This window comes from Zalophus californianus, chromosome 3, assembly GCF_009762305.2.
Source record: "Zalophus californianus isolate mZalCal1 chromosome 3, mZalCal1.pri.v2, whole genome shotgun sequence".
Taxonomy (NCBI): domain Eukaryota; kingdom Metazoa; phylum Chordata; class Mammalia; order Carnivora; family Otariidae; genus Zalophus; species Zalophus californianus.
In genome coordinates, this window is record NC_045597.1 from 188,484,278 (window position 1) to 188,505,527 (window position 21,250).

General features: G+C 45.3%; 1 protein-coding gene across 8 annotated transcripts in view; it reads left to right on the forward strand.

Moving 5' to 3' along the window:
- Nucleotides 1-21,250, forward strand: part of DGKD (diacylglycerol kinase delta) — a 119,209-nt gene that overhangs the window by 32,938 nt on the left and 65,021 nt on the right. Inside the window, exon 1 of one of the 8 annotated variants that reach the window (XM_035726682.1) lies at nt 10,055-10,167. The exons of 6 other annotated variants lie outside the window; for them this stretch is intronic. The gene's annotated coding sequence lies outside the window, so the exon portion shown is untranslated. Of the gene's footprint in view, nt 1-10,054; nt 10,168-13,632; nt 13,662-21,250 lie in introns of those variants that run through there. One more of the 8 variants, XM_035726683.1, reaches the window with a different exon arrangement.

Below are 21,250 nucleotides of genomic sequence, written 5' to 3' on the forward strand. Positions count from 1 at the left end.
AAGTGCATATAGATCTGGGGTTATTTTACATTCTTATTAGATCGAATTTTTTATGAAATAACCTTCTAGTCTCTTCATATTTTTTTGCCTTAAAGTTTATTTTGAGTTACTATAGCTGCAATATCTTTATTTTGGTTGGTAATTGTTTTGTAAGTAATTATATATCATTTTCTGTTCTTTTCCTTTCAGAGTTTTTGTTTATATTTAAGGTATATTTTTTATAAGCAGCAGATGGTTGTGTAGTTTTTAAAATTGACCACTGTATTATTTAATTTTAAAATTGACCAGTGTTTTTGATGGAATTGCATTATGTTTATACTTAGATACTCTTGTACTTGGGTATAAATCTAACATATTATTACTTGTTTTTGTCTTTTTATATTTTTTTCACACATTTCTTCCTTTTTTAAATGGATTAATTATTTCGTTTTCCCTTCTCTTGTAGCTTGTTTCATATACATTATTTTAGTGGGTATTCTACAGATTACAAAATGTATCCTTGCCTTAGTAAATTGTAATACAGTTAGTACTTTTAGTGCTTCCCTGGTAATGCAAGGATCTTAGAGCCTTTATACTCTCTATACTCTTCATTGCTACTGAAATTATAATTGAAATTACAGTTAATTTGTGGTACTTAAAAACAAACCTCTATACTTTTTTCTTGCCTTTCTGATTGTTGTTTATTTAATTTTACAAATATTTGAACCTCCTAGGACATTAGTATACAGTCCATAGTCATTTAGCTTTATAATGGATATTTGCCTTTTCTGTTGCTCTTCAATTCTTTCTGTATTTCTGTGTTCCATTTGGGGTAATATTTATTCTGTCTGGAGAAACTCCCTTCAATATTTCTTTAGTAGGGGTTTCTATTTTTGTTTGAAAGTATCTTTATTTCAGCTTTTTGAAGGATATTTTTGCTTGTTATACAATTCTAGCTTGGCAGTAATTTTCTTTCAGCAATCTAAAAATGTTATTGTAGGGACACCTGGTTGGCTCAGTCAGTAGAGCACGTGACTCTTGATCTTGGGGCTGTGAGTTCAAGCCCCACACTGGACAGAGAGCTTACAGTGAAAAAAAAAAATTACTGTATTTTAGCTTCCATTATTTCTCTTAGAAGTAATTTATCAGTCTTATTGTTGCTGCTTTAATGGAAATATACCTTTCTTCCTACTTCCTACTACTTTTAAGACTTTTATTATGTTTTATTTTGATTTTTCTGGCATGTTTCTTTGTATTTATTTTGCTTAGCATTCCTAACACTTCTGAAATCTCTGGATTTACATTCCTTTTCTTGTCAGTTTGGGCAAAGTCTTTTTTATTATTTCTTCAAGTGTTGCTTCTACCCATGAATTTTTCCTCTTATTTTGGGGCTTGTATGTTAGGTCTTTTCACTGTCTTTCATATGTTTCTTATATTCTTTTTTTTTTTTAAGATTTTATTTATTTATTTGAGAGAGAGAGAATGAGAGATAGCACGAGAGGGAAGAGGGTCACAGAGGGAGAAGCAGACTCCCTGCTGAGCAGGGAGCCCTATGTGGGACTCGATCCGGGACTCCAGGATCATGACCTGAGCTGAAGGCAGTCGCTTAACCAACTGAGCCACCCAGGCGCCCCTGTTTCTTATATTCTTTAAAAAAAATATTTTCTGGGGTGCCTGGGTGGCTCAGTCGTTAAGTGTCTGCCTTCGGCTCAGGTCATGATCCCAGGGTCCTGGGATTGAGCCCCACATCGGGCTCCCTGCTCCGTGGGAAGCCTGCTTCTCCCTCTCCCCCTGCTTGTGTTCCCTGTTTTGCTGTGTCTCTCTCTGGTCAAATAAATAAAGTCTTTAAAAAAATTTTTTTTTCTATTCTTTTCACTCTGGATGCTTTATTATCATTATTATCTTCTGATGTTCTTCAGGTCTGTCTTATCTGTTACTAAGTCTTTCTATTGAGTTTTCACTTTCAGTTATTTTATCTTTCAGCTTGAGAATTTTCATTTGATTTTTTAAAAAAGGTTTCTAGTTACCTGCCAAAGTCCCTATAGTAAGCATATTTATTTTAAAGTCTTTGAAAACTTCAAATATCTGGTTCTTAATATCTGGTTCTTTTATGGGTCTTTTTCTATGATCTGGTTTTTCTCTTGGCTTTTGTTCCTTTAGTCTTTTTCCCTGGTATGTCTGTTAATTTTGTTTCACAGCATTGTTGGAAAAATTGTCAATATAACTTTATGCTCAGATGATGATGTCTTCCCTTACCATTTACTTTTGCTTCTGGTAAGGTAGGCAAAGTAGCAGCAGATTGTCTTAAATCTAGTTTGTGATAGAGCTAATTTGAATGTGGGCTTTACTTTTTCCATTGGCTGGTCTCTTTTCATTTCCTCTGCTTTTTTTTTTTTTTAATTCAGTAGTTAATATATAATGTATTATTAGGTTCAGGGTAGAGTTTAGTGATTCATCAGTTGCATGTAACACCCAGTGGTCATAACATCAAGTGCCCTCCTTAATGCCCATCACCCAGTTACCCCATCCCTCTGCCCACCTCCCCTCCAGCAACCCTCAGTTTGTTCCCTGTAGTTAAGAGTCTTTTATGGTTTGCCTCTCTCTCTGTTTTTATCTTATTTTTCCTTCCCTTCCCCATGTTAATCTGTTTTGTTTCTTAAATTTCACATATGAGTGAAATCATATGGTATTTGTCTTTCTCTGACTGACTTATTTCGCTTAGCATAATACATTCTGGTTCTATCCACGTCGTTGCAAATGGCAAGATTTCATTCTTTTTGATTGCTGTCACTCCCTCTGCTTTCATGGGATACTCCTTTAGGACTCTCAGCTGTAAATTGAGGTATTAATCTCTGTTGGGCTCTGCATTTGTGTTTTTCCCACCAGTCCTATGGTATTGCCAGAAGCTCTGTTCAGCCTCTCAGCCTCTTCCACTTAATGGATGAATTGGCAATTGTTGCTAGTTTAATTTTTCTGTATCATGTCACTCAACAATACTTATAGGTATCTGACATTAAGATCACTCTTTATAAAATGTGAGAAATATTAGATACCATTTACTTGAAGGATAATATATTTACCAAAGGGAATAAAGTTTGGTCTTTATCACAGTTTATGAAATTTGTTGTTTAGGTCTTCTTATGATCCTGTTTTTAATTTTCTTTTTTTTTTTTTTTAAAGATTTTATTTATTTATTTGAGAGAGAGAGAGAATGAGAGAGAGAGAGCATGAGAGGGGGGATGGTCAGAGGGAGAAGTAGACTCCCTGCCGAACAGGGAGTCTGATTGCGGGACTCGATCCCGGGACTGCAGGATCATGACCTGAGCTGAAGGCAGTGGCTTAACCGACTGAGCCACCCAGACACCCCTATTTTTGATTTTCTTGACCTTCCTGAGACTGATGAGGAATTATTCTCTTTCAGAATAATTATATTTGTCATTTTATTCTTATATTTGTAACACTTTTCACCTTCACCATTTTTGAAGCTCTTTTATTTATTTATTTATTTTTAAAGATTTATTTATTTGAGGGAGAGAGTGAGCGAGCAAGAGAGAGAGAGAGCACAAGCAGGGGGAGTGGCAGAGGGAGAAGCAGACTCCCCCCGAGCAGGGAGACCGATGCGGGACTCTATCCCAGGACCCTGGGTTCATGACCTGAGCCGAAGGCAGACGCTTAACTTGACTGAGCCACTCGTGCGCCCAAACACATAAATGTTAATACCCTCGTTACTGAATAATTATTTGTCAGTAAGGTAACATCTTTTTTACACTGAACAGCTTTTACCACTAACTGTACTCTGTCTGATACTAATATTGCTATATCTCTTTGTTCAGAATTTAACTGATAATGCATACTCTGTCTTCTACCCTCACTTTTATCTTCAGTTTTTCCTTGCTATTTTAGATTTAATTCTTGTAAGCAACATATTGTTAGAAGTTGTTTTTCCTCAGTCTGGAGCTGTTTGTAATAGTGAGCTTGAGACATTTTCTGCTTGTCAGGATTTTTGCACATCGGACTCCTGTGTTTAGTGGCTGACTGTGTTGTGCTTTCTTGATTGAATGCTTCCTTGGTATCTCTCTTCTGTTTTGCATTTTTTGAGTGGTATATGAACCATTTACATTTATATTTGTTAGTGATTTGAATTTTTTTTAATTCTTTTTTTTTTTTTAAAGATTTTATTTATTTATTTGACAGAGAGACACAGCCAGAGAGGGAATACAAGCAGGGGGAGTGGCAGAGGGAGAAGCAGGCTTCCCGCGGAGCAGGGAGTCTAATGCAGGGCTTGATCCCAGGACCCTGGGATCATGACCTGAGCCGAAGGCAGACGCTTAACAACTGAGCCACCCAGGTGCCCCAGTGATTTGAATTTAAAAATTCCTTTAAAAAAATACATTTAAAATTCCACAAGTTTTCTTATGCTTATAGCCAGCCCATGTGGTGATGTCCTTTTTCAGTGAAGCTGTGTACCTGATGGGGTGTTTAGCCACATAGAACATAGAACAGCCGCATAGAACTCGGTGCTTTCTTTGACCAACCATTGTTGTTTGTATCACACTAATGAAAACGAGAAAGCACTGAAGAACAAAGAAGAAAAATGGTGTAGAATGTTCTGCTTTCCACAAAGGAAACAAAATATGGTGTTTTTACTAGGTAACTCAAGCAGCATGGTGTTTCCAGTGTTGGTGTTGGAGGGGAGGCCTCTGAAGCCAGCCTTGCTGTTGTTACCATCTTTGTAGATACCTTTCTTTTGTTCTTTTTTCTTTTTTTTTTTAATTTACCTGTAAATTTCTTTTTTTGTTCTTTTTTCTTTTTTTTTTTAAGCAGACTCCATGCCCAGTGTGGAGCCCAACATGGGGCTTGAACTCATGACCCTGAAATCAAGACCTGAGTTGAGATCAAGAGTCGGGTGCTTAACCAACTGAGCCACCCAGCGACCCTGTACATTTCTGCTTGAAATCTCATTTTTCTCTTATGTGATAATTGGATTTTGCTTACTAGTTGGTCTGGTATATAGTGAATCTTCTTTTTTTTTTTTAAAGATTTTATTTATTTATTTGAGAGAGAGAATGAGATAGAGAGAGAGCATGAGAGGGGAGAGGGTCAGAGGGAGAAGCAGACTCCCCGCCAAGCAGGGAGCCCGATGCGGGACTCGATCCCGGGACTCCAGGATCATGACCTGAGCCGAAGGCAGTCGCTTAACCAACTGAGCCACCCAGGCGCCCTATAGTGAATTTTCTGTCTTCCAGACTTGGTCTTGGTTTTCCAGCTTCGAAAAAGGTCTTTTTTTCCTTGTATTTTTTTGTATAATTCTGGTTTGTGTGCTTTGTTTTGTTCTTTGGGAACTTTGTTGTTTATTCATTTATTGATTCAGCATGTGCCTTTTGAGGGCTTGCTCAGGGCCAAGCACCATGCTCAGTGGTCACCTGTCATTGGTGAGCAGAAATGGAGAGGGGCTCTTCGGTAGTCTTCTGGGGGCTCAGCGAAGCACACACAGAGAGGTTACAGGCTAAAACAGGTTACAGGGAAGGAAGGCTATGTGGGGCATCATAAGGAGGACCCCCACTGGTATTGGGGTAGAGTCAGGAGGACTGCCCCTGAGGAAGTAATGTCTTAGATGTGAAGACTGGTTAGTGGTAAATCAACTAAAGGAAGTGTGTGCAAGTGTTTGAGTATTTCTGTATGTCTCATGCCTGTAGGCGTCCTAGAATGGGGCAAGTTGAGGGACCAGTATGTGCAAAGGCCTTGTGGTAGAGGATGCAGTGTAGACTGTGTGAAGAAGCAGAAGAAGGGCTGTGTGGCTGGCTGAGGCCAGAGGGAGAGAGAGACCGTAGGAGGCCATGGGAAGGGCTTGGGACTTAGTCCTTCAACCTGTAATACCATTGAATAGTTCCGTTTGGTGAAATTCCCAGATTTGCCCTGAGAATGTTTTACTCTGGTTGCATTGTGGAGAGAGAGCTGGAGGAGGAAGGGGAAGGGTGGAGGATAGGGGGAGACCACAGCCCTCACCAAAAGAGGGCTGGTTCTGAGTGGAGAGGGGTGGAGGGTGGGCAGTGGACAGGTGGTGCATCAGCGCAGCCAGGGCAGAGGTGGATGAAGGTGTCAGGTTCCACCTGGTGCAGCGGCTGGTTACATGAGTTAGAGTCCAGGGGCCAGGGAGGCGTAGGGGTAGGGTTCTGGATCTTCTGTGTCTGCCAGGCTCTTCTGCATTATTTTAATTTGTTGGTTTTCTCAGATTCTATTTATGAAAGTTTTAACTTTGTTTCCTGTTGCATTTACTTGTGATTTTTACCCCTATCCAGCATAGCTTTCACGTTGCTTTAGTTTGTTTTTATCTTGGCTAATTCTTGTTTGATAGAGCGGTATTTTAAAAATACTTTCTGTTTAATGTAGTCATTTTCCGCTTCAGGGAAGGATTTTCTATACTCTTTTGGGTTTCCAAATGTTTTCATTGACTTGGATTTCTCCCCCTGCCCGAGCTCTTTGTCTTTGAGCTCTCTGAAGTGGTTTTCGTTGTCTTCCAGTCCTGCGCGGACTTCATTTATGGCCTTTCCGTGGCAGCTGGGAGCTCTAGAGCGTGCCAGGCATTGAGGGCTGTCAGAGTGCAGGGTTTTTACTGACTTGTTTCTCCAAGTCAGTGTTTTCATCATTTTCAGTTTTTGTCCCATTTTAATAGAGATGTGATGAAATTTCATCACCTCCTTTAATGTTATTCAGAGTTTCAAAATGCAGCAGGAACAGGTCGAAGCAGTGAGGCACAGCACAGCTGTGTTCTCACGCTGCCACCCAACCCATCCCTCTGAGTCCCTCCTCTCAGTCCGTTTGGTTTTCTTTGTTGCCATGCTGTAGTGTGTGCTGCGGGAGAGCAAGGGGTTTTGTTTGTTCTGCTCACTGCTTTGCCCGGGAGCCAGCACACAGTATTTGTCGAGGAGTGACTTGATGGCCGCTCGTCCCAGGAGGGTTTGGGCCCCGTCCCCTCGCTGCTGTCCCTCAGCAGAGCGCTTCCAGCGGGCTGCACTCCGGGTCGCCATACAGGTCTCCCCTCATGCAGCCTGTGCTCCCGTGGGCGCTGCGGGCCGAGCAGTCACAGAAGCGCAGGCCTGCGGTGGGGGCCAGGAGTCAGGGACGAGAAGCTCGGAGGCCTGAGGCTGAGAGGGAGCTGTGGCCGGCACGGTGCCCTGGTGTGGAAGTGGCTCCTGCCACAGGAACATAGAGCGTAGAGCGTGTGAGGGTGGAGAGATGGGCAGAGGTCAGAGGTGAAGTGCTTTTCGGGCTGTGTGGAGTTGGGGCTTTTTTGCCATGGGTACGGGGAAGCCATTCTGATTTTGGAAGCCCTTTTTGTTACAAGTCTGGCTGCTGCCGAAGACTTGATCTTCCAGGAGCAGGTGGCCAGGATGGGTGTGAGGAGGCCGAGCGGGTGGCCTTCTCTGTGGCTGGGTGGGAGGTGTGGAAGCCTCGGTGGAGCCACAGTGGAGACAAGGGGCTGGATGGAGAGCATGGCTGCAGGTGTTTTGGTTAAACACTTCTCATTACCAGTGGCGTTCCTTGTCTTACATGACTTGGGAGTTGAGTAGGGTGCTGAAGAAAAATGGGGTTTTGAGCAGTTGGTGATTACTGCTTCCCAGAAGGCAGCTCTGCACGCGGCCCCACGGTCACCTCGTGTGTGCAGGGCCAGACTCAGGTGGCTGCGGACACCCTCCCTTTACCAGGGGTGCGTCACTGGCCCCTCTAGTTCTAGAAATTTCACCTGAGAGACTGACTTCAGGGTCGCTGGTGTCGGAGGCACTGTCCCTTTTGAGGGAGGCAGAATCAGCTGAATTAAATTTAGTGAAGAGTTTCTAAACTAGGACAAAGGGACTTGTTATCGGAGGGGGACACAGGTGCTGCGGATGCACAGCAGGAAGCAGGACGAGGGCTGGCTGCAGGCAGGTGTGGGCTGAGTACTGGCCCGTGTCCCTCGGATGGCAGGGAGCCGGGAGCCCGGAGCCCGCAGGGATTGCGAGGCGTTTGCACCCACGTTGGCTGACGGTACCTCTCTGGAAGTTTCACTGCCTGGAGCCCTTCACCCCTGTCAGCGATGTCACCTGCTGTCACGGTGTCATGTGCTCGTGGCCCTCGGGTTTGCTTGAGCCCCCTTCCTCCGGCTCCTCTGGCTGTGGTGCTGGCGCGGGGCGGGACCTTGGCCCTGGGACCAGCATCTGGCTCTGGTTTTGTCGAGGCACGCATCCAGTTCCCCGGGCTGGTGGGTGGGTGTCCACGACACCCTCCCTCTGTTGGGGCTCTGGGACGGAGGCTGCTCTCAGCAGGGATCCAGAAAGCCAGTGCTGTCGGGGAACAGGGGCCCGAGGGAAGGACGGAGCTTTATGAGTTATGCCACTTGTGTGTGAGGGACTCATGCCGTAACATGTTCAGTTACTTTTACTTCATTTATGGGGAAAATTATATGCTATGTTGTATTTCCATGCTTTGGTTTTTCCCAGAGGAAACAGGGTCTCTGTCCTTGAATGTCCAGGATCTGCATTTCCTCAAATGTAAGGACCTAGACAGTAGGACTAGGTTATGTTCCTTTCTTTCTTTCTTTCTTTTTTTTTTTTTTAAGATTTTGTTTATTATTTGACAGAGAGAGACACAGCGAGAGAGGGAACACAAGCAGGGGGAGCGGCAGAGGGAGAAGCAGGCTCCCTGCCGAGCAGGGAGCCCGACGTGGGGCTCGATCCTGGGACCTCGGGATCATGACCTGAGCCGAAGGCAGATGCTTAAACGACTGAGCCACCCAGGCGCCCCCTTTATTGTTGATCATACCCACCATGGGCCCTCGTGCTGTGCCAGTGCTCAGGGGCAGGGACTGGGAGGCCTGGCCATGAATCCCAGCTCAGCCTCTCGCTAGCCGAATGGCCCTGGGCAAGTTGCTAAAGCACTCGGAGCCTCAGTTCCCTTATCTGAGAAATGGGGGATAGTGGTAGTACCTACTATGGGGTCATTGGGAGGATTAAATGAGTTAATGCAATGTAGGCATGATATAAGTGTTTGCTACTATTAACGGTATGATTATAGGCACTCACTGCCTATCCAGTGGGGGAATTGAAAGCGGTGAAACTAATTTATGATGCCATTTGGTACTAATCAGACATTTTTCTTTTAGTTTGGTTTACTTATATTTCTTAGGTGAAATGTTTCATACATTCTGTGTTTGCTAAATAATAACTTCTAATTAAATCACTGTGGATTATTCTAGACTTCACTGGACCTAAAGCAGTCTGACTATTTTACCCTTATCCCTGGGGTCCTGGCAGCAACTGCACTTGAGTTGGACCTTGAAGAGGAAAGACAAGTTTGACTGGAATATATCTGAAATATAAAACCATTAAAAAGAGTCACATTCTGCCCATTTCTAAAAGCGGTATAAATCATTGAGTGCCATACAGTCTTACCTCATACTGTCCAGGGGACCTGGCGCTCCGCAGCTGCCCCAGCCTCTTGCCCTGCCACGGACCTGCTCTTTGTCGGGAACAGAGTCCTGGTGCACAGGTCATCCTGGTCTCGGTAGGACACCTCAGTCTGAAGGCCCTCTCCCCAAGTTCCCTCCGTAGACCCTGCCCATTCCTCAAAGGTCGGGTGAAAACGCTCACTTCTGTCGGATCTTCCTCTTCATGCCGTGGTCAGAAGGGAACGCGCTGCCATCTTCTGCTCCCTCAGGGCAGTGGTTCCCAAACTTGGCTGTGCCTGGGCACCCTTGGGGGGGGGGTCCTGGCACCATCCCCAGAGATTCTGATGCTGACTTGTAAATGGGTGATTTTTTAGAGCTTTCCATGATTTTGAGGTGCAGCCACGTTTGGGACCCACACTCACGTGATGCCAGATGAGCACAGGCTCCTTAGTAATCTGTGCACTCTTGGTCACACCTTCTTAGGTTTTGACTTGAGGCCAGGGGTTCTCTTGAAGCTGTTGTCCCCAGTGCAGAATACACATGGGCTGTGCCAGCGAGTGTGAGCCAGGAAGTAGGTTTCATTGCTTCTTTCTGTTCAGAGAGGATATTGAATTGTTTCTTCTTTGTGAGGTCCTACGGAACAAACGTCCATCGTTGTGGATGATTCTGTGGGCCGGGCCCCTTCTTGCTGCCGTTACCCTCTTACAAATGCCTTGAGTACTGGGCCGAGGAGCATCCTGGGAGCTGTGTGTCTCTGGATTCTGGTGAGCAGCTTTGGGTCGGGCCAGCTCCTTTGGGGTGTGTGTGTGTGTATGTCTCTCACCAGCTCCTTTGGGGTGTGTGTGTGTGTGTGTCGCCAGCTCCTTTGGGGTGTGTGTGTGTGTGTGTGTGTCGCCAGCTCCTTTTGGGGTGTGTGTGTGTGTGTGTGTGTGTGTCGGGCCAGCTCCTTTGCTGTGTGTGTGGTGTGTGTGTCGGGCCAGCTCCTTTGCTGTGTGTGTCTGTGTGTGTTTCCAGCAAGTTTGATGGTTTGAAAACTTCTTGTTTACCCCTGGAGAATACAGGAATAATTCGGCAACAGCACGGCCTTACCTTGGCAGTCTGATTTCTGAAATTGAACAGGAACCAATTGGAAAAGATGCATGTTTTGGAAAGACTTGTTTTTTCTTCTTTCAACCACCCATTGTGGTGGCACACTCTCTCTGTTGGGCGCCTGAGGGCAGATGGAGGTGGACAAACACGTTCCCTGTGCTCAGGGACTTCTCAGAAGCTGTTAGACATGAAAAGAGGTAATTATTGTGCCCTGTGACAAGTGCAGCAGAAGTAGGTGCAGAACACAGTGGGAGCCCAGAGATGGAAGTGGCCGTGTGGGCCTGGGGGCTGCAGGTGGCCACTGAGAAGGGGTATGCATGTGGGCTCTGGGGCGGAGTCCAGGAGTGTCTCAGGACCTGAACCGTGTGCAGGGCAGCTTATCCATTTATTTTGTAGAGTGTGTACATGGTAATAATGCTTTTAGAGGAGATTTCAAGGGAAGGGGGAGGAAAGGTCACAGGAGCTCAGCAGTTGCTTTCTTTCTTGGGGTCCCCTTCAGTTCTATGTCAGAGGCATATGGTACATTTTACACGTTATACGCACAGCAGTGTGTGTATAATTTTATATTTTCGTCATAAACACTTCCACATCATGAATCTACAACGATCACTTTTATAGGTGGAGATATTTTGTTAGGGGTCGCAGAGTTGATCAGTTAACCTTTTTATTTCCTCGCTCCTACAGCATTAGGGACTTAGAATGCTCTCAGCTTTTCCTATTGATGATACTGCTAGAGCGAGCATCTCAGACCACAGTGGGGGAGGTCTGGGAAGCTGGGTGTGGTCTCCCATGCAGAGCAGCCCCTGTGCCCGGCCCCTGCCCAGGAGAGGGCGCCCTCCCGGAGGGGGCAGCCTGCGCTCTGGCTCGTGTCCTTTTCCACCTCTCTTGCCTGCCCTCGGGTGAGAAAGTGAAACTTTCTTCTGCTGACTTTGATTCGGGTTTGGTTCTGGTTTACAGCTTCATCAGCTTCTGTTTACCTGATTTTGAATGGATCATAATTGGAACTGTAACGTATCCTAAGTCCCCAGAATCTCGGGCAAGGATGTCACATACCTGTGATGAAGGAGGGGGCAGGCTGGGTTTGATGATGAGGAAGCGGGCTGGTGGGGGACCTGGGCGGAGGTGACCGAGCTGGCTGAGGAAGAAAGGACAGCAGAGGGGTGGGCTGGAGAAGGGCGGTGGCGAAGTCCGCACATGCTGGTGTGAGGGCCGACGGGGGTTGGAGGGAACGGAAGGAGCAGAGGCAGAGGGCGTAGAGCCAGAAGCGAGTGCCCGTTGGCATCATATAAGAACAGAATAAAGGGAAGGAGAGGCCCTATTAGATACATTTAAATTTATTTGTAAATTTCAGGAAGCTGGATTGGCCAAATAAGGGGGAATTGACAATAAAGAGTGTTTTCAGGATAAACTGCATCCATGGCACAAAAAGGTGTGTCCGTATTTTAGTATAATTTCCTATAAATTGAATGAGAATTTTATTCTCCTGTGGAATATACATGTTTAGGGGGCTGCTTCTGTGGAATGCCATATTGAAATCTCATGCAACTTCCCTGTAGGATGTGGCAACCTCTGCTTAGTCGTGTGTCTGCATCATGTGGCTTACTAGGTAAGCAGGCTTTGCTCCTAGCATCATCCTAGTGGTTGCCCTGAAATGACTGTGTCAGAATAACCATGCCATACAAAGCAAGGAGTGATTTGTCGTGTCTGTATTTGTAACTTCCTTTTCCCCAAGGAATATTGTTGAAATATTTAATGGTATCCAGAGGTTTTACAACATCTGTTATAAAGATGGTCTTCTTTGTTAGCTGTGTGACTCCGTTTCCTCATCTGTGAAATGGGGATAACATCTCCTAGGTCACCGGGTTGGCAGAAAAGTGCCCTCTGAAGGTTTCCTGGTTTTTATCTGCACCACCACTCATCAGTGATAGTGGGATTATAATAGAGTTCAACTTGCCACACTTAGCAGTTATTACAATTTACAGGAATTTCAAAGGATTTCAGATGAGGACCAGAGAGTGTAGAAAAATAGCATCTGCAGCTGAAGAGTAGATATCGGGAGAGTTACTCTCCTTAGGAGAAAAACTTTGGTTTTCCTTTACCTTTTACTTCTCCTGTTTTTAGTAGTTATTGCCCGATAACTCTAAATTAAAAAGAAGCTATGTAATGAATTTAAGTAATATTTTCAGTTGTTTTAAATCTTATCTGTTTGGCATTCATGTTTGTTGAATGAATGAAAGTTCCTTAGTAGAACTACATAGGGTGGAACCCTGGACCTGACTTGCTCAGCTGTTTCCAGCAGACGTCAGCCTGTGGGGTAGCCAGGGCTGCTCCTTTGGTGAGGAACCATGACCTTTATCCAGATTTCAACATCAGTTTTCCTTCTCAGCTTGTTTGGAGCTCAGATATTTCCTGGACAAAACCCCTGCGCCAGTCACTTTGGCTTAGAGAGAGGAAACGCTATATATATAATTGGCAGATTTCCTTCATGGAAACTCTTCCCAATTTCTGTGACTGCAGGCCTGGAGCTGGGGTGGGGAAAGTCGTACTTGTGGGCTGAGGGTGTCCCACGAGGCCTCTGAAGCTGGAAGACCTGCCAGACGGGAAGCCCCACGTATTTAGGGACAGTAGCTCCTGCTGCCTGGGCTCACTGCCATGAGCAAGCCCCCCGGGGTTGCTGCTCAGGCGCCGGGCTGCAGGAGAACTGACCTCACGTCCTGGCCGTGCCAGCCGTCAGCTGTAGGACCTCCACTTCTTAACACCTGTCGCGTCATCCTTCCATTGGCAGAGTCGGGGCCGCACTACCTCACCCGTGGTGGTGGGGGCAGGCACCCAGCACATAGTAGGTGCTTAGTGAATTAAAGACTGTGACTGTTAAAACACCTTTTGGCCAGGGAGCAGGACCAGGAGAGCAGCGCAGGAGGAAGTGAATCTAGTGAATTACCCCCTTCGTAATCCACTCTGTGTTCTCAGTTTTAAGAAGCAGGAAGAAGCAGGCGTTGAGCCAAATTGGTAGTGTGTGTTTGCTAAGTGTGGGGTTTTGCTGAAGGCAGCACCCGCCTCTGGGTCCTAAGAGCCAGGTACTCCACACAAGGGCTTAGGATTCGGTTCTTAACGGTTGTTCCAAGGAGGCAGAGGGGAGGGGACACTGTCTTCTTCTGGCAGCCTTCTGGTGAGTGCTGGGGCCAATGGTGGGGGTCTGTTAGGATTGGGGGTGGGGGAGGACTCTGTCACTTGTCTGCGCGGTGTGGTGTGACCAAGGAGGGATTGCACTTGTGAAATCTAGGCTGTTTTCACAGTGCGTGCACCCACACACGCGTGTGTGTGGTGAATTGTTAACACTTCTAATTGTTTTTATTTACAAATGATAGAGGAAACAAAAACCAAAGTGGACAGTTGAGAGACTGCAGTTTGACTCCAGTACTTTTGTAAAGTAAAGAGTTCTTTGGGAAAAAAAACCGTGGAGAAGGTATGTGGATATGATTGAGTTTTTTCTTCAGGTGTCTAGGAAATTAATAACTCTAGTCCTCCTTTACCCGGTATTCTTTGGTACGTGTGCCAGGGATATGATTGCACCAAGTGCTGTCTGGTTTTTTTCCTTGAAAGTTAGGAAAATGGTACCATTCTGTAGGGTATTATGTTTAAAAAACCTTGCTTTCCTGTCCCAGAATAACCTGGAATTTCAGAGTTGGTAGAGTAGTGAGTAGGAGCTTTTTATTTCCTTGAAAAACTTGTTATCAAGTTAAGATAATTCCCCGCTCTGTGGCGGGGAGGCTGCTGTTTATTGACTCGGTAGTCTCCCCACTTCCACAGCCACAGCTGAAGCACCTGATTTGAAATGTAAACTCAGAAATGAAACCTGTGATCTCCCCCCCTGCCCCTTTAATAAAGTCAGGAGGACTGTAGGAGCCGCTGTACCAGTTCTGTACAGGATGTTTAGCTAAACCTCCAGACCTCAGCCTGGGGTTGAGGTGCTCATGGAAGGCTGGGAACGCCACCTGCACAGGGCTGCTCAGGCCCTACCCAGGCTGGCCTCTGTCCCTGCTGGACTGTTTGTTTGTTTTTTTAAAGTAGGCTCAGTGGCCAACGCGGAGGGCTGGAACTCAAGACCCTGAGAGCCGCTCCAGTGACTGAGCCAGCCAGGCGCCTCCTGCTGAACTTGCATTAGAAAAGCTGGTCCGTGCCAGGTGCCCTCTCCACTGTTGGCCTGATGTTCGATGGCTGCGAAAGCCCAAAGATGGTGGAACAGAGTAATTGCACATTTGGAGAATAGTGGGGAGTGGGGTTGGTCCCCACCCCATCCTTGGTGGGGCCGGAGGGACCCTGACCTTGAGGCAGGAGCCCTGGCTTCTGTCCTGCCCCTGACACTGAAAACCAGGACCACTTCTGTGACTGGAAGGCAGGGGCCCAGGTGTAGCTGAGCCTCCAGGCCGCTGTCAGTTCTGGCTCTCTCTGTCTTCTGAGGAAGGAATGCTGTGGTTTGCTTTATGCAAAAGTATTTAATCACACCAGGGTATAGAGTGGGTATTTGTTGTTCCCAAAGCCGTAAGTGCTGCTTTGTCCAGGGCGCTGCCAGTTCACACACCCTATTGTAGATAACACCATTAATTATTTTTAGCACCCACTTTGACTTGCAGAAATTTCCTGGCTTGGGTGATAAAACTGTATGGTCGCTCTAGTCATTCAGAGAAAGGTTCACCCTGTCCTTTAAAGAATATTGCAGTGCACCAAGATATGTTAACGTTATTTTTATAACTTAGTTGAGTGGAATTGCTGTACAGTGAACTGTGCTGTTTAAAGTGTACGGCTTGTTGAGTTGCCCCACCCCTATCCCTGTTGAAACTGTCACCAGACAGGGTAGCTGTCTAACACTTCCATCCCCCCTGAGAGTTTCCTCATGATCTATACTTTCTCTGCACCCCTCTCCAGGCAAACATGGATCTGCTTTCTGTCTTTAACATTATTTTGCTTTTTTAGAATTCTGTCTAAATGGAATAATTCAATGTAAATGGAATTGAATAATAATTCAGTATAAATTGAAAGTATGTCCCCCCTTTTATGGGATCTTTGGCTCACTATAACGATTTTGAAATTTTCCACAGTGGGTATATCAACAGTTTGTTCTTTTCCCTCAATTTGTTGATCCATTTACCTGTTGGTGGGCATTTGAGCAGTTTCCAACTTTGAGCTATTGCAAACAAAGCTGCCATGAACATTTGTATACAAGTCTTTGTGTGGACATATATTTTCATTTCCCTTGGTAAATACCTAGGAGAATTGCTGGGTCATAGAGTAGGTGTGTGCTTAACTTTTAAGAAACTGCTCAGCTGTTTTCCAGAGTGCCTGGAATTTTATATAACCACCTGCAGTGCAGGGCGTTCCAGTGGCTCCGCATCCTCATTGGCACCTGCTGTAGTCAGTCATTTATCTTACATGTCCTAATAGATACGTAATGGTATCTCATTGTGGTTTTCATTTCCATTTCCCTGATGACAAATAATGTCAGCATCTTTTCATGTGCCAATTGGCCGTTTGTTTGTGGTTTTTTTGTGAAGTGTATGGTAGAATCATTTGTCCATTTTTGCATTGAATTGGTTGTCTTATTATTGAGTTGTAAGATTTCTTTATATATTCTGGATATAAATCTTTGTGTGATGTATGTGTTATGACTGTTTTTCCCAATTTGTGGCTTGCCTTTTTTGTGCGTGGCGTCTTTAGAAGAACAGAGTCATTCTCTTTGGTGAAATTGAATTCATCAGTTTTTTTCCCTTATGGTTCATGCTTCTTGTTTTTCAATCCAAGGAACCTTTTTCTGCTTCAGTATTACAAAGGTTTTTTTTTTCTTCTAGAAGTTAGGATTATGACTAATGTACAGTTAATTTTGTGTGTAATGTGAGGTAAGCGTTGATGTTCATTTTTTTCCTTCTGGATGTTCAGTTTTTCCGGCAGCATTGTTGAAGGGACTTTTCTTTTCTCGTGAATCACCTTGACACCTTTACCACAAGTCAATTGACCATATGTTTGTGAATCTGTTTCCAGACTTTCTGTCCTGTTCCCGTGATCTGTATGTCTAATCTTACCCCAAGACCACACTTTCTTGGTTATTATAACTTCACAATAAGTGTTGAACTCAGGGCAAGTCCTCTAACTTTTTTTTTTTCAAGATTTTATTTATTTATTTGTCAGAGAGAGAGAGAGCGAGCACACAAGCAGGGGGATAGGCAGAGGGAGAAGCAGGCCAGGAAGCCCGATGTGGGACTAGATCCCAGGACACTGACACCACGACCTGAGCTGAAGGCAGAAGCTCAATTGACTGAGCCACCCAGGTGTCCTGCAAGTCCTCTAACTTTTGTTCTTAAAATTGCTTTGGTTATTTCTAAGTCCTTTCCATTTTTGTGTTAAATTTAAAAAATAGGCCATTTCTACAAAATAAGCTTGCTGGAATATTTTTTTTTTAAGATTTTATTTTTAAGTAATCTCTTCACCCAACGTGGGACTTGAACTCACAACCCTGAGATCAGGTCAGGCTGGAATCTTGATTCAAGTTGCATCAAATCTATAAATCAGTTTGGGGAGAATCGGTATCTTAATGACATTGAATTTTCCCATGAATGTGATATAACTATGTATTTACTTAGGTCTTTAATTTCTCTCAGCAGGGTTTTACGGTTTTCAGGGTAGATATCTTCAGTGTCTTTTGTTAGATTCGTTCCTATGTAGTTTATTTTTTGTTCCTATTAAATAAATGAAATTAAAGAATATGTTTCATTGTTTGCTGCAAAAAAATAAGAATATAATGGATTTTGTGACCTTGGAAGACAACTTATTAATTCTCGTAGTTTTTTTGTAGATTCCTCAGAAATTTCTATATGAACAGTCGTATCATCTGCAAATAGGGAAAGCTCTACTTCTTTCTTACCCAGATGCCTTATATTTCTTTTTCTTGTTTCATTGCAAAAGCTAGGACTGCTGGTATAATGTTGAATAGAAGTAGTGAAAGCAGGAATATTTTCATTTGTTCTGATCTTAGTAGGAAACAGTTCAGCTTTTTACTATTGAGTATGATGTTAGCTGTAGGCTTTTTGTAGGTACCCTTTATCAGTTTGAGGATTTTCTTATTTGCTGAGAATGTTTATTAGGAATGGGTATTGAATGTTGTCAGATGCTTTTCTGCATCTACTGAAGTGATCATATGTTTGTTTTCCCTTAATTTTGTTAAAGGGCAAATGAAACTGATTTTCAAGTGTTAAACCAACTTTGTAGTCTTTTTTTTTTCTTTAAAGATTTATTTATTTATTTATTTATTTGACAGGGAGAAAGAGACAGCGAGAGCAGGAACACAAGCAGCGGGAGTGGGAGAGGGAGAAGCAGGCTTCCTCCTGAGCAGGGAGCCCGATGTGGGGCTCGATCCCAGGACCTCAGGATCATGACCTGAGCTGAAGGCAGACGCTTAATGACTGAGCCACCCAGGCGCCCCAAACCAACCTTGTATTCTTGAGACAAACCTTATTTCCTCATATTATCCTTTTTATTTATTGTTAAATTCAACTTGCTGTTATTTTATTAGGGATTTTTGCATCTGTATCCATGAGATACTGATCTGTAATTTTCTCTTTCCTTTTACCTTTGTTGGGTTTTGGTACTCAGGTTAAGCTGGCTTTATAAAACATATAAACTAGCATCATAACAGAAGGGGGGATATAATTGCTCCCCCCTCTGTTTTGTTTTTTTTTGATATAATTTGGTGTTATTTCTTTCTTAAATTCTTGTTAGAATTTACAACAGTGAACTTGGTGTGGAGTTTTCTTTTTGGGAAGATTTTTGATAATACCTTTTGACATTTTCTATCATAAATTAAAACTTTTTGAGCCTTTTTTTTTTTTTTAAGTAGGATCCACATCTAGCATGAAGCCCAGCACGGGGCTCAAACTCACAACCCTGAGATCAAGACCTGAGCTGAGATCAAGAGTCGGATGCCCAACTGACTGAGCCACCCGGGCACCCGCATAAGTTAAATGTTTTGATGGATATAGGCTATTTAGGTTTTCTCTTTCTTATGTCAACGTTAACATTATATGCATCCTTTCTTTCCCCGCTGATTTCTGTTTGTTGGAGGGCGGGGTGTAAGCTTTACGAGAAAAGGGATGTCCTGGGGTATATTGACTCACTCTCTATTCCAGCACCCCAGAGCCATGTCAGGCACAAAGTAGGCATTCTATAAATATCTGTTGGGTTAACTGGCTCGTTGTTGCTGTGTGTCTGTCACTTGGCATCTCTGGGAAGCTTTCCTGTCTTCTCCATCCACATGTGACTGTGTCAGAGCTGTGTCATGATGAAGGGAGGTGGCTCCCGAGTCACGCCAGCTGGCCTCAGCCAGCCCACATGCCATGCCCTCCCACAGTGGCTGTTCAAGTATACCCGGTGATGCGTCCACAGTCCTGGTAGACAGACCCTCTGAGTGTGGACTTGCCAGGGGAAAAAAATATTTTCAACCCTTTTTCTGTTTTGGTTTTTTAAAATGTTAAATCCTGTGGTTGGAATGACTTCTTTTCAGTTTTGAAATATACTTGAAATACCAGAGGAATACAGGAAGCTTGGTCAGAGGAAAGGGATAAATTGTTTAGAGTTAGGAAGGGGGGTTATACATGGGGCAAGATTATCCCAAAAGGTGGTTGACCTTGTGTGTGATTTACCTGCCTTCCTGGGAATGTGGTCTGAGATATCCTTTCCTGGATCGCTTTCAAATGATCTCTGTGGACCAAGTACATTAGTCACTTGGGGAATTAGAAAGGACGGTGTAATTTGGACTGGGCATCTCTGAGAGGACATGACTCTGTTCGGGTCCCTGGCATTTAGAGGGGCCTAGTGCCCCCTCCCTCCTTTGCGTCTCAGTGGCTGGGTCTTTGCACCTCCGTCAGCTGCAGAGGTTGGGCGTGGGAGCTGAGAACAACAGCTGTGCCCCTCATGGTCATGTCTCCTTCCTGAGCCCCTGCTGGCACTCAGCAGCTCCCCCAGACCACATGGGTCAGACACTCCCTCCCTCAAGGAGGGAGCTCCACAGGCCACATCATGCCCTGGAGGTGACCAGTTGGCCAACTGTCTTCTGGCCCCTGCCCTGCCTCCTACAGCAGCGTGGCCTTGGGGAGTCAGCTGTCCTCTCTGGATATCTGTTTCCTAACACGTGACACAGGGTTGGGGCACATGGTCGTCCATTCATAGGCGTGTGTGTGTCTGTGACCTCGGCGTCCGGCTGAATCTCAGCAGGGCCACGGGACAACGGTGAGTTGTGAGGAGCAAGGGCTCACGCACAGCGTCTTTGTCCCCCCCCCCCCCCCCCCCCCCCCCTTTCCATCACAGCCATCAGATGTGAAACCTTCATAGTGTTGGTAAGATGTCTGGAGCCGGTTTCCTCAGAGTTGGTCCTGGAGGGCAGGAGATGGCTGCCTGGCACGGTGGGTGGCCCGGGAGGGGAGGGACGTGGGGACACACAGGAAGAGGTGGACAGGACCCCGCCTCCAGTGCTGCTGCTGGCGTCGTGCTTTGTCGGGAGCAGGGCTTGAGCATGCGCTCGCACACGTCGCTGTGTGGCCTCCGTGTGGGGCATGGTCTTTTCCCAGACAGCCTGGCCCCCGACTGAATTACAGGGAAGTGGGAGATAATGGGACTCCTCAGTGTGCGGGGTAAACCACCTGGAGATGTTCCCTGCAGGGTGGGGACAGGGTGTCGAGGGGGGTTACGCTCAAGGCTACATCACTGTGGTATGTTCCATGGTCACAAGGGTTTTCACCCTGAATTGCTCAGTGAGTGACCCTTCGTGTAAGTGGGGCGGGTTCCATTCTGTGAGAGTTCATTGAGCACGTGCTACCTGCCAGGCGCCCGGGGGTTCCTCTGGGAACAGAACGGAGACCCTCCTTGTGGGGCCAGAGGCAGAAGGGACAAGGTGCAAATTCCATCTTTTTTTGTAACACATTACATTTAACCCCTCCACATCAAATTCTCTTTATGCTCTTCCTGAGATATATGTGAGCAGTGGTTTATATATCCAAGATAGCAGCAAACTTCTTCTACAGAGGGCCGGATATTTTAGGCTTTGTGAGCTACAGGGGTCTCTCTGGCCGTAAGTAGCAGTCGGAGATAATATGTAAATAAACAGGGATGGCTGTGCTCCCATACAACTTTCTTTAAAGAAGAGGTGGCAGGCTGTAGAGTTATGTCCTCAGATTTGATTTTCAGTGTTATTATTTCAACCTTACTGTTAGTTTTTTAAATCAAGCTCCCTTGGTGTTGCTGCCCATTTGAGTTGAGGGTTTTCGCTTCTAGTTAACAGAGAAATCAAGTTATTGACCTGGAAGAGAAAGAAGATTCCATTTCTGTGCCTCCATCTGCGATGTTGAGGGTGGTGTCTCAAGGTTAGATTTGGGATGTTGAACAGGAAACATAGGTAACGGTGGTTCAAATAAGGTAGAGGTTTGTTTCTCTCTCTCTCCTCGAAAAGACCAGGGGCAGCAGTCTGGGGCTGGTGTGGAGCCCCGCGGTCGGCAGAGACCCAGCTTCCACTCTGATGGTCCCCTCATGGGGCTAGATGCCGGCTGCAGGAGCTGCAGGGAGGAGGCTGGCTGGGGCCGCCTGCGCTGTTCTGTCTTTTCAAAGAGCTTTCCTGGGAGCTCCCCGGGTGCTGTCCCTGAGCTTCAGGGGCGGTGGGAAAATGTGCTGGTAGCCAGGCTGAGCAGGAGGCTACCCGGAACAGCAGGGCCATTCTGG